This window comes from Drosophila ficusphila, unplaced genomic scaffold (genome assembly GCF_018152265.1).
Source record: "Drosophila ficusphila isolate 14025-0441.05 unplaced genomic scaffold, ASM1815226v1 contig_288, whole genome shotgun sequence".
NCBI lineage: Eukaryota > Metazoa > Arthropoda > Insecta > Diptera > Drosophilidae > Drosophila > Drosophila ficusphila.
The window spans coordinates 421,848-435,984 of NW_025064191.1; the positions used below are offsets into that span (position 1 = coordinate 421,848).

The 14,137-nt window shown below is 42.3% G+C and overlaps 1 protein-coding gene across 8 annotated transcripts in view; it reads left to right on the forward strand.

Annotated features, from left to right (window-relative positions):
• Nucleotides 1–10,761: 10,761 nt before the first annotated feature.
• Nucleotides 10,762–14,137, forward strand: part of LOC108099026 — a 34,289-nt gene continuing 30,913 nt past the window's right edge. For all 8 annotated transcript variants that reach the window (XM_017202267.2, XM_017202270.2, XM_017202272.2 and 5 more), the window contains exon 1: nucleotides 10,762–10,875. The gene's annotated coding sequence lies outside the window, so the exon portion shown is untranslated. The remainder of the gene's footprint in view (nucleotides 10,876–14,137) is intronic.

Here is a 14,137-nt window from a genome sequence, read left to right on the forward strand (position 1 = left end):
TGCTTAAGATGCAGTGAGCCTTCCAACATATTCATTTTAATTAAAGAAACAACAATTTACAAATCTAATTGGCGTACTAGAGCTATAATTTTCATGCAAATCTTGATGTTATGCAAATTGGTTAAAATGCCCAGATTCAGCTATATGGCTTTAATTTATTGTTTCAAATTGTCGGGCTTTGTTTATGGAAAAAGAATCTTTCAATGACCAAACTTAAATGCCTTTGATTTATTGCTTCACATTCATGCTATTTATTTAACTTCTGAATCTTGTCCCAACTATTTCCAAAGAAATCTTCATTGAAGATCTCTGCAAATTGAATTAATCAAATGCAGACATATGTATGTACATAAGAGAAGGTCTTTGGAGATTATTCTCATTAACGAAGCAATCAGGGTTTATGTTAGTCGGCAATATATTGTTTTGCATTGTTCGTATTTATGAACAACTTTTGCAATGCCTAGAAAAGCAAAAATCAACTATTTCGAACGAAATCGAGATCACCGATCTCTCCAAGCTCTTGAGTGTTATTTTTCCCCATTTGTTTTTGTATCTTTTTTCGGTGGCCCACGCGCAGCTGGCGAAATCAAGTTTAGACCTTCCCCAAACCCCCCAAAATATATTTACCCCTGACTTTATCTCTTGCGTCACTTGATTTGGCGCAAGTTTAGCACACGACTCTTTTCTGCTTCCATTTTTCGGCCCATATGATCTTGGATCTGGCATTTTCGTTCGACTTTTCAGAGAACAACAAAAACAATGGCAATAGCTATAGGTTTTTATATCTGTAGTGATATTAAGAGTTGCCACAAAATGTCGCCTTTATTTATTCATCTATTTTTTCTTTTTTTTTTGCGGCTGCCGTTTGGCTAACCGCCATATAAGGCATCTAAATTGTGAGCGAGCTTGGGGTCTTGGGTTTTCGGTTGATCAATGATCATGATTTGTTCGTGGCTTGGGGCCATTTGGTTTTTATTGTCTGAAGAAAAGCGATATTAGCTAAGCCTAATGCGACCATTTGAGGTTTGGTTTCTATTTGATCTTTGCAGGGTTCAGTGAACTCAGATTGCAGTTTAATTTGTCGTTCCGGTTTGGCAGATAAAGATAAATCGAAAGTGTACGTACGGTTAAAATTGCGCTAAAAAAAAAAACTTTTGTAATTTATTGATACTTGAAATCATTCTTTGGTCTTAAGAAAGAAAAAAGTATTCGATTTTCAAAAAATCTAAGCAACTTGGGTAACTTGTTTTGCTATGAAAAATAAATAAATGTTTTCAATGATTACGGCAGTCCAAATTCAAGTAATTGATAGTTGGCCACAGCTGCACTGGTCCACTGGCCCAAGAAAGCCCCTATTCCAGCCCAGACGTTAACCCACACCTCTCTAATGGCCATGCAACCACTTGCGGACCACTCTGTCCACTTGTCCGGACAGCAAACCGAAAAAACCCTGCGCAACTTGAAATGTTTTTGTAACCCACGGCGAAACACAACCGAAACAGAAAACCAGAGGGGTAAAACATGCGGCTAACGAAGCTTTCAAATCACATAACACACAACACCAAAAATGGGTGGGTTGAACTGCCCCACTTGAGGCAATCCCCCTCCAGGTTTATCCTCCGATCGATATTCATAATGAGCCTGCAGGCAATGTCGTTGGGCATTATTAACATACATTTGGTATGGACATCCGAGTGCCAGTTTCGGAGGCTTTAGCCCTCTTCACAACCGAATGTGCTACATAACTGGCTGGAAAAATCTTTTTCAAAACATACCTAGTTTAAACCATCCTTAAAGTTAGAACTAATAAAAAATCTACCGAGATATTACTTTATTACATTTGACCATAAACATATATTAGAGAGCTGATGGCTGCTTTTTTAATGAACAAGTTCTTAATCCAATTACTAAGACATTACTGCAGCTTTTCTACTTTGTCACGTTGTCTTAAGCTTAACCCTGTGTGCTATAGTAGTTTGTGAATTATGCAATTTAGCAACCTTCTGTGGCTGCAGTTGCAACCGACTCGAAATTGAATTGAATGAGGTAGGAAAAGAGCTGAGATAGCTCTGCCGAGAATGGGATTCCAAAGTTGCATGACTGGTCTCTCCACCACTCCGCCGTAGCTTAGTTAACAATGTAAATTGCGCCATCCATCGCCACCTTCAAGGTTTATTCTCAGCCCTCCGAAACCCCACACCCTTTACAAAAACACGCAAAGTAAAAACGAGATAATGCTGTTTATAACTTTATGGATTTACCTACCGTCCGTCCGACCAGCAAATTAATTGCCAGCTAATTTAGGACACTTCCCCCATTTTCACATTTTCGCCGGCCAAACCCTATTTCCAGTTGACCCCGTTTTCCAGGACCTGACCACAAAAATTAGGCCCAATTTGGTAAATGAACCGTGTTAAAAATAAACATTTCCCCTGTCAATTTTCGGTAGCTTCTCTGGGCAAACATTTATTGGCTTCATTTGCTTATGTGGGGGATGCATTGGAGTGGTTGTTCCGTTCAAGAGTTTCGGGGAGGTGTTTTTGTTTTATTGAATTTTGTTCCTTTGCTCTGGCGAGTTATTTATAAAACAAAAAGTGATGGCAAAAAAGTTTTTGACAATTTACCAGATAAGAGCGATGGGAAGAGGGGAAATTGTTTGATGAAACGCAGGAAGCGGAGGCGGCAGGAAAATTTAGAGAAAGCAGTGCCTGCATAATGACAAAAGTTTTTCCAACCGCCAGTTCACTTCTCCTCCCATTCGCGCAGAAAGTTGAAAAACCGTTGGGAAGCTCTTTTCGCTTTGTTTTGGTTTTGTGTCTGCCTTTTCATTCAATTTCCTTGCAGTTACCGGTGTGTATACCTCCTTGTTTTCTCCCTTTCCATTTTTCCCTTTCCACACTTTTCGTACACAGCAAGCAAAAAGTATTCTAAGCCTTTAAATTGAATAGAACTCAAATTTCTTCTTAGTAATCTGGCGTTTAACATTTTTTTTTACCAATTGCGGTTGCCAGGATAAGAAGGTATACAATAATTTATCAAAATCCCAACTTTCTATCCCCAATATTTCTGCAGTGCATGCATCCTTTGGTGTTTAAGCTTTTTCGCCAGCTTGCATTTCTAAGGGTTGTTCCTTTGGCTTCCACTGCACAGCAGCCTCTGGAAAAGTACAGTAGTACCAGGGCAAGGGCAACCAAGAACCCTGGGAACAGCGAAAGGAGGCGGCTAAATGGGGGACTGGGAGACTAGGAGACTTGGGGAGAGACGGACGGGGACCCTGCCAAGTGTGAAGTGTCTACTTAAGGTTGAGTCAACTTTGATTCTGCCTTTCTTTCTTGGCTTTGTCTCCGCCGTCCTTTAGCATTTGTAGTTGTCACGCCTGCTGCCCACAGACTGCAGTCTCAGCCTCAGTCTGCAGTCACCGACTGCACTCCACCCATCTCTACACATGGAGAAAAGTTTACAAGCTGTAAAATTTACCGTACTTTGATCCAAAAAGAAGTGTGATTCATCATACCCAAAAGCACATAAGAATGGAAAGTTTCATAACGATTGCAAACGTACGTCCGTCATTGAATGTCCCAGATAACTCTATTGAAGGAACTCCAATTGGAAATTCTTTGAAAATGGTTTTAGGCACACTGGAGGATATGAGAAGGGAATGATCTAGTTTCTCCCTGTGCACCTGCACGTTTCAGTTGCAACTTCTACTTCTACATCGGCTTGGCACTTTATCTTGACAGTGACAGGCGACGCGTGGCCATAAATCAATAATTTGCCCCAAGCAGAAGACACCCTGCAACATGGGATGTGACAGGAATCAAAAGATGGAAGGGAGACTGTGGATCGAAGCTTATTTTGAGTCACTGCTGCGGGCTGAATGCAAATTGGAACATTTGGGATTGTCACTCGCATGCAATTTGGAAAGCTAAAATGAGATTAATTCGATGAAAATCATTTGATTGAAGGGATAACAAAATAAATTGGGTATAATTGAATTGGATAAAGAGATATAGGATAGATATTATTATTATTTAGCTTTAGGGAAAACTTAGTTAACTCCAAACATAATATAGTTAAACAACATGTAACTTGTGAAGTCTAAATCCATTTACCAGAGGTTCTTGTTGCTGTAAGCATTATATATATGTAAATTATCTACTCTATAACTGCGTAACAAAAATATGGAACTGTCTCAGCGCAGCTCTTCATTGTATTTAATTTAAACGCACTTTGTTCCCCGAGATTTATTTAAATCAAGAGCAGTTCGTTTTAAAGTTCCTTGAACTTGTGTGCGCCCCACTGCAGTTGCTATTAAAAATGTATGTCCACTCGGCATTTATTTGAGTGCTCTACATTTGGAGGCAAGCTTTATGAACAGATGCGAAGAATTATATAATATAGTGTCAGACTGTCTGGCACAGACATTCAATCAGAGCCATGATGATGTTTGCATTTCGGCGCAGGATCCAATTAAAACGCAACAAACAAAGGGAAGTGACAGATTTAAGGGGACCCTTTCACCCGGATAAATATTCACAAATAAAATCCGAAGGGAAGCTAAAATCGTTTCCCAAGTGCGAACAATGCAATGCAATATGGAAGCTGCGCAGTCTGAAATGCTGAAACGTCTGAACGATGATGGTGACAAAGTTCATGTGAAACTAATCAATGGATGGCAGATGAATTAGAACTTGATAGGGAAGAGCCGCTGTGGCGTGGAGATAATGCTTGTATTATGCGAAAATTGGAATTTAATTGGTGTGAATCAGCTGATAAGCGGAGAAGGCACTCCAAGTTCAGCTCTAGACTTCGTGACTGTCACGAGGATTGCACAAGTCGGGCGAATAGAATGGCAGCTGGGGTAAACGTAAATTACCCACTTTGCGGGGCTCGGAAAATGCAGAATTTTCCCATTTTGCGTCTCAAATGTTTGACTGCACTTGACTCGAGTGGGAAAACAGCAGACATGGGGGAAAATGTGGATATCGGGGGTGAGTTTACTCTAGCCAACATGGCAATTGCAACAGTTTTTGCCTTTTTGCACTCTAAGCGGATTTGTTGAATTTGCTTTCTATATACGTACGAGTATATTCCCAGCCGTGTGTTTGTTTTGTTTAGTGGGGAGAATAAGAAAAAATATGGCGAAAAAAATGCAAATGCAGCGCAAATAAAAGGAAAATTCCTCTATATTTTCCCTGCCTTTAATATTACGGAATACTCTCTGGTGTGTGCAAAGCCTTAAAAGTTCAAAGTCGCAACTGGCGAACTTTGAATGGAGTGCTAAAATGGTTTCAGTTTGGGTGGGTGTGAAATGGAGATGTTTGAACTTGCAGACGAAAGCGATTACGCCAGGAGATTTGTGTAAATATTTGTTAGCTAAGGAAATTGGGGTTACTTTATGGGTGGAATGGTAATCCATTCGTGGCTTTTTATTTGCAAGTTTCATAGTTAGATAACAGGTGGTTCGTTTTCACTTCCATTTTAAATTTGTGGAAAGAGAAATGAGGGAAACCTAATATGCCCAACTTTGCAGACTTAAGTATATTTACTTTCCTTGGGCCTAATAATCCAAACAATAAAAACGGTTACATTCGACACTTCCCTATCAGTATCATCTACAACACCTTGATAATCCATTAGCCAAATTACGCTTTCCGCATTGATAAAGAGCACTCCCCAGAGATTCGCTATTTCTACATAGGCCGCCAACTATTTTTGCTATCTGCGATCACGTGCATTACGCAGCAACTATAGGAAACTACAAATGATCTTTGTCACATTTGACGTGAAAAAGACAGAAGTTGAGGTGGAATTATATATGTTTCTTAGTATTTGCCTTACTTTTGCTTTCATAGGGCTCCGGGCGTTAAATTCCAATCAGCCACGCTTTGACTGGTTTTGTATTTATTCATTATGCATGTGGTTACTCTGCTGTTCCCTCTGTTGACATTGTCACGCTCTCACTTGCGAAGAGGGAGTTTCGGCCCTCGGAACGATCTTAGTTTCGTCTTTCCACGGTTTATTTTACTTATTTATTTTCGTTTGCAGTGTTTCGCTTTCATCTGTCGACGGGTGAAAGGGGTTAGGAGAAGGCTGGCGACCAGATGTCTGCCACGCATTCGCTGTCATTTATCAAAAGCGCCGGGTGGGCGGTGAAAGGGGGGAAACAGGTGCGATGGGGGATCCCGAAGTCAAGACCTTTGGTCATGGCCGTCGCGTCTACTTTTTGTCACACTTTTTGTTACGAGTTTTTAATTTGCGGTACGAACTTTATCTCTTAAAATCGTTTTAATCGAGTTTTGCCATTAAAAGCAGTGGTTCTGGCAAGCTTTTAATTTGGTGAACTGCGGTTGTAGTTGAGGATTTTAAGCTCTCATTGTATTGAGAACTTGGGAACACCACGCTTTTTGACGCCTTTTTTGGGCCTTCGTTTTTAATCCTTTTTTCGCCTCTGCAATGCCTTTTTCCTGACATTCTATCCCCAGTTGATTCAATTTGCAGTTGACATTTCATTTCATTTGCTCCGTCGGATGTATTGACCGTTGTCATGTCGAGGCCTAAAGCACGAGTTCCGTTTGCCGGTGGCTTGGATTTTTTCTAAAGAAAGCCCTGCCTTTTATGGACATTGCCTTTTGAGTGTTTATGGTTAGGCATTGCTCTCCATCTGCCCGATACTCTCCATGCACAGAGAAAAATAAATAAATGATGATGTGATTTCAGTGATCGATCCCACATTCGAGACATAATGATTCTCTGCAGGTGAATTCTTTGTTTATCTTCTGGTTCCCTTTTTTTTGTGTGTTCATCTCTCCTGCGGAATTCAGAACTCTTCATGCACTCGCATTCGCACTCTGCTGGAGATTGACTTGTCCCGGCATGGGAGGCATGAGAAAATGTGTGCTCCTCCGGGCTCCTCTCGTCCGTCAGGTGGGTCAGCACATGTGGTATGGAGGCATATGGTAAATGGAGAAAAGGGGGCGGGGTCGGTCACGCAAGGCGGCAGTTAGAGGAAGCCCTATTAATGTCAAGTTCATTGCCACAATCCATCAATCGGGGGAGAAAGGGGGAAGCGGCGAATGCGAGACCTGCTCTCTGCCTACAGACGATTTATTATTATGGTCAATATTGTGCAAGCTGCAGCATTTCATTAACTTGGCCGGCATCGAGCAAACTTGTTTACGGAGTTCCGTCTCCGCTGGCGGATTTGTCGAGTTGGCTGAACTTGAAACTGTCCGGATTTGATATTGAATTGAATATTTGGTTATCTGCTGATAAGAGCGCGTGATTTTCGGCCCAATCAATAAATGTCGGCCAATAAAATAGTTCTGTGTGTATAATAAGTTGTGTCTTATCTGGTGGCCACGTGTTCCCGCGTTGGCAAGTCAAATTCAATTTGAAAGTCTCGAATATGCAATTAAAATTACCATGCAACATGCAATTTTCTTGGGTTTTTTCTGCACTCCCCACTCCTCAAACCTCACTTGCAGACCTTGGAAAAGCAATTTTCCGCAGCGACAATAAATTATAAGCTTGTCCAAAGAGGAGGGGACCCAGGACTTGTGAAAGTTGTTAGAGGCCTTATTTTATCACCGCCACTTTGCATGCTCATCTACTTTATGTTCGGCCACGCCCTCAAATGGCTTACCTTTTCTATAGCTATTTTTATGCCCGCATTTCTTACGGGATTTTCAATTACTTTAATGGCTCTCGTACCAATTCCAATTGCATTGCAAGTTGCAACTCTTGGCTTATTGCTATTATCTACTTGGGTCTCTGGTGTGTGTGTGTGTGTGTGGGGGATTTGGCAATTAAAATCACCGCCCCGCCTCCTTTTAATGTAACACTTACGTGCTCCACTGCGCGAGTAATTTTCCAACATTTTTGCTCAATTTATTTCGCATGCCGCACTTATTGCTATTATCATTTTTCGCACTGCCATAAAAAGTCTTGAAATCGTTATGGCAGCTGCTAAAAGCGGCTTACTGCGGACTTAACTGCGAATTAGAAATACTTTTGCTGATTACCGCCAAGCTGCGATGATGTGGCATGCGATCTGATAGTTCAGTTGATTACGAGGTGGAAAATATGAAGAATGTCTTTAGAGAATCGGAAATTGAGAGGCACTTTAGAGATAAGTTGTGGAATTACCATGCTTGATTGTATTGTAAAAAGAACGTTAAAATTTTATCTATGGCTAATCGAAGATTATTTAAAACTGAGGAGCTCAATATACAGCTAGGGAATTCAAATATTTTCCGTATGGTCTCGGCTTCCTAGCTTTAATTCTTTTTCATCAACAACGATACCTAAACTCAAAACGGATTTTCGTAAACGACCTTTCAACAAACATCAAAAAAGCACCCACCTGGCTAACTTCACTCACCATTTAATCTGCTCCAAAACAAGAAGCGTACGTTGCCAACATTTTCCCACTGCTAGCCGCTTTTTATTGGTCTATCCGCAGTTCGGTGGACCAGACATCCCACCTAAAAGCTGGCTCTTAATAAGGCAAGACAGCTTCGCACTCGCAGGCAGAACTTTTCTGGTCTGAAACCAATTTCTGGCATTACATGGCCTCCAAGGCGGAGTCAAGCTGCTCATCGGTGTTTCAGTTTCTATGGCCCGAGTTTAGTTTTAGTTTGGGCAGCTGCTTCTGCGTTTGCACCGTAAAAGGTCATGAAAAAGTTGTTTACTTCTTCCTCCTCGGCCATCGCAGCTTATGAGGCCATAAAAAGACGGCAGAACGGGGAGTTCGGAGGAGGAAAAGCCAACACCTAACCGGGTCCACAATAAAACTAAAAACATGACAAGGAGGCAAACTTCAATGTAATTTACACGAGAAACCTTAAACGAAAACAGCCGGAGCGATTGTTAATTTTTTTCTGCAAGACTTGTAAAAGTGTGGTGGAAATCTTGATCAAATTATTTCGAGCGGCCTTGATGCGAAGAGCTGTACAAAAGAGACCAAAGCAAAGCCAACCACTTAACGCAGTTTTTTGATTGAAAGTTATGACATCCAATAATTATAATCGTAGTCAACCAGTTGTTTTCGCTGCTGCTGACATGATTTATACGCATCTCGAAAGCAAACTTGATAATCACATTTGGCTCGAACCGACTTCAAACCGTTATGAGCCGACGCAACCGCAAGATCTCTTTCCCCGTCCAATCTCGAAGCCAATAAACCCGGCCAGCTAATGATATGAGTTTTCGATGAGCCGGGGAGAAATCTGATTGATTGTAATTAAAGGCCCCGCAAGGCAGCAGATTCTAATGCCGAGTTATTGGCATCTAGTTTACGGAACGCAAATGTCAAGCGACAGTTGCTGAAATTACTTGCTGATTACAAGGAGGATGTTGGCCATCGCGAAAAAGAGGTCACTTGGCCAGAACGACCTTCTTCTCTGTCTTGCAATCAGACGATCACATTTAAACACTGATTAAATATCTATCCAGGGTTATTTATTTCCTTTTTTCAACTGCCTATAACTAAAAATGCATACTGGTGTATGACTTTCACTTTCCATCCACACTCAGGTACTATTTTCTAACTAATTTATCCCATTATATATTATCTGCTACAACTTTGCGACCTGCCTCAAGCAAATCACTAAATGTAATTCCCATTTCAGTTAAATTTATGCGTTGTATTTAACCACTTGATTACACCCACCGCGTTTTTCTCACGCACTACAAATGAGTGAAATTGTTTGACGACAATAAATTAGACAATTACAATGCGCCGAATGGTTTCCAGCTTGAGCTGTGGGCTCAATTTATGAGTTTACCTCGGGCGAAGAGACTCGAAACTGAACAAATCGGGGTGTTCGAGGGGCAGTTTTAGACGACACTTTGATTACCCCAAAAGCTAATAACATTGTTATTGTTGACTGATGACTGACGATCCCAGCTACTGGAAACGCTCTCTGTTTATCAATTGGCCGAACTTTCTCCCCGGTTTCTGTTTCTGTTTCGGTTTCGGTTTCAGTCGATTGGGCTCGACTCGAACTCCTCTTTCTCCCCTTTCGAGTGGCTGCAGCTCCAAATGAAACTAATTGCTTCCGTTTGCAGCATTTCACCTTCAATTTTCCGGCGAGAAACCCTTGGGCAAACCCCTCGAACAAGAGAGTCCAACTAATTCCGTATGCCTGGAGGGCCGCCTTAAAAATGTGGCAATTCTATTAGGTTTTGTTGGCTGGCTTTCGGCTGTTTTTTCGGTTCATTGAACTCAAAAGTACACAGACAAAAATGTACACTTAAATAACATTTTTTAAAGGAACTGAGTAGTTAAATTTAACAGATAATAAGATATTCATTGAATTACTTTTAATAGGAGGTATTTGAGCTTTTTTATTAACTCCTATAAAATAGTTTTACGTGTAGAATTTAAGTTTCCATTTCTGTTAACTGCATTTCGCTCTCTTAACTTTTGTCTGCGATTGTTTCTCGGATTGTTTTTGCAGAAATTTGCATTTTCATCTTGCGCAAAAGGCAAACACAAAAAATGCTGACACCGATGAGGCCAGCGGTGGGTTGATTGGCTGACAACCACGAGGTCCACTAAAAAGAGAAAAAGCAGCTAGACACGCTCCGCTGCCATCGAGTGGGAGGAAGTGAAGAGCAAGTGAGGAGGAAGTGGAAGTGTGGAAGTGGAGAGGAAGGAGCAGCCTCACCTGGCCAACTTGAATACGAAAAAGCTGAAAAGACAAACACACTACAAACACAAACACAAACACCCAGCCACAATGACAAATGTTTGGAGCGGAGCCAGGCTCTAGGTGTTCAGCAGGTTTAATCAAGCAACAAAGGAAAGCCGAGGAGGAAGCCCGCGAGGAGGAAGGACGACGAGCAACGCCTGAATTGGACAAGTGAAAGGTGAGTCCAGTTTGCCTATCGCAGGGCAATAAATCCCCTGGCTGAGCGGGTTTATATCGAATCCGAATTGTGGCGAGCCCATAAATTTCAATTCACCTTTAAGTTTAAATTATTTAACTCTGACAAGTGGTTGTAAAAGCTGGAAGAAAATAAACAGGATATTTATCTAGTAAAAAATAACTCATAAATTCCAAAAACCCTAAACTAGAATTTATGCATAGTCCAACTCAAAACTAGTTAAGCGTTATCCTTTCAGGCTAGTCAAATCCTCAGGAATTGGAACATATGTGGCACAAGCCAAGTGTGCTCGCTCCCAAAGCAGCCACAAATGTTTTTAAGGCTCATCTCCCAGTTAGGCCATAAAAACCCGCCCACAAACACACACGTAGTAGATCCTTAGCCAAGTTTGAGGCTCCCTGGGCTCCTTAATTATGCGCACATGAGACTCGTTTGGGGAAAGGGCGAGGACCAGGCGCCAGGTTGTGCTCTAGTTTATTTGGCCACCACGAGGGCAGAGGCAACAGTTTGAGAATAGGATTTTACAACACCTAGAAATATTATATAAAGTTGCTAAGACCAAGTCCCCACCTTAGCCTTTCATTTCGAAGTCGTTAGGCCTATAAAGGGTTTACAAATCCAAAACCTCCTAGTTTAAAGACGTGTTATCGAAATTTTCACCCTGTGAGAGGCAAGGCATAAGTTGGTTGCTACCTGGCGCAGAAATATGCAAATAAAGCAGCATCCTGGGAGCTTAAAAATAGTTTCCCGCCTTGGCGGCGACAGCCGTTCGTTTCAGGCCACTGACTCACTGGCAGTCATTTGCCAGGCTTATAAGAGTCAATCGCTTCGATTATGCAAATGGACTCCCGATCGACGTGTGAGGCTCTAAACACTTTGACGCGACGAGGACGTATCTCAATTGGTTCTGCTCTGGGATCTGGGATCTGGGATCCCTCGAGTGCGAGTGCGCTGCGGCGGGACTCAGATTCAATTCAGCAGGCCGCATCCTTTGAAGACCCGTTCGGCGGGCTCTGCATTTCCATTCGGTGCGCCACCCGGGCGCATCCAGTGGGCCCAATCCAGTTCGGACTCGGACTCCAGTTCGGAATTTCGGAGTGGGAGGGTGCCAGAGTGGAAGAGGGGAAGAGGGGAAGAGTGGGGCCGCGAAGCCCACGATTGGGGGCCAGCGCGTGCAGACTTGCCAACTTGTTTTCCCACCGTTTAATTGGCATAATTTGTCTAACAAGACCAACGAACCAACGAACCACAGACCCACAACTCGCAGAACAGCGCGAACAACAACAACAACGACAACAACAACGAGGAGAACAACCACAACAACCTCAACAACGACAACGACAACTCGTTTCGTATTCATCGCTGCTGCGGTAACCGTATCAAAACATCTTGAATTGTTGTGTTCTCGTTTAATAAGTGAATGTTGTTGGCTGTGTTTTGTTCCTTCGTTAGTTGTGTTGCTAGCCAGGCCTACGCGGAAAGTAAGTAAGTCTGTTGCACTGCAGGTCTGCGAGTCTGCGAGTCTCTGAGTCTGTAGCCCAGACAGTTGTCACGACCGAAGGTTGGGCTTCGAGTCGGAGTGGAATGAAATAAAACCTGTAACATACACACAACATTGAGAATAATACTAGGAACCGCCGCCACTTTTTATGGAGTGGCGCCCAAGGTTGGGCCTTGCTATGAAGAACTGTAATGAAAATGTTTCCAGATGAAATCTAAATAAATTGTCACAGGAAGTTGTCTCTTGGCTAACATCATTTGTAAAAACCAAGTGGTGTATTTTATTCGTAACAGCAATACCAATCAGATATTATTTAAATTAATTTTGCGACACTATAAGATAGAGGTGCTATTTTGGGTTGCAAAAAAATATTTTTAGTAGAAACCATTAATCATAAGGTTAATACGAGTTGTTTCCTAGTTAACACCGGGCTCATTGTTCGCAGCGCTTGCTTTGGTTCCCAAGATCATCATCATTACGACTGTTCCGATTCCTATATCCATATCGTATTAAGAAATCGTTCTCCTGGCGCCAGGTTTATATTTCGTGGGAATCGGTGGTAACTGCAAGACATCCCAGTGGGGGGGCCATCTCACCTCGAATGTGGAATGGAATAGACTCTCGCCAGGTCCAGACGCGTAGGTAGGAAGGTGGCTTCACTAATTGCAACCAATCTTTTGTGCCCCGCCACTCGGCTCCCCTCCACTTCCCCACTTCCCCCCTGTGCGGCATTGCCATTTACAATGGGGCCATCATTTCATTGTTGACATTGTTTTCTCGTTCACGCTCAAGAGACTGAATGTTGACGCAATTATAACACATGGCGTCGCTGGCTACCGCTGCTCACCTGGCCTCCTCCTGTTTGGGCCCCCATCCCCATTCCCATCCCCATCCCCATCCCATCTCTCGCCTGGATCACGTGTTTGAGCTAACGAGTGCAATTTAACATTTTGCCGAGTGCAATTAACATTTATGCAAAAATCAGAGACACAGGGGTAAACTAGTTTTCGTCATTTGCGAGGCGCAAATTGTGATCGTTATCGTTACGATCGGGGGCATTTAGCGCTGATTATGGTTTTTAATGGGGTGTCTTAATCCGCATTTATGCTAATGATAATGGTGACAGTTACGCTGAGAAATGGTGAGCGTTAGGGTGCCACTGACCGGAATGGAATGGAAGCTGTTACGGATATTGTGCTTCTTTCTAAATTAGTTAGGAAGGGGATTTAGTGAATAATATTCTAAATATAACCGCTTTTTATTGCGATTAATGAACACCAACTGAAACTTATATTTCCTGTAATTTTATTGACTTGGTTTGTTACTGTATTTATTTTGTGGAAGATGACAAATGTGAGTTCATAACTGCTCGTAAAAAGAATGGCTATTTCATGTACTACAAGTAATTTGCCATACATCCTTGAAAGCTCTCGATGGGAGATCTTGCCATGAACTATGTGATTAAATTGCGAAGCCAAAAAGCCAAGGACAAGGACCCTTGCCCGGACCTCATGGGGCTGTTATAAATAGTGGCTGCCAACGGAGCAACCGAATCGACCCCTCGACAGCTGCATGGATTGTGCACTTGAGCAGCTTGCTGGTCGTGTCCATGTCGATGTCCTTTCACGTCCTTGCGTCTCTGTCCACTCTCTGCGGCATTAATATTTAATGAGGGGGGATGGATGCAGCGGGCTGTCATTAAATCAATATCAGCTCGCCTGCCAAATAAATCTCAGGACTGTT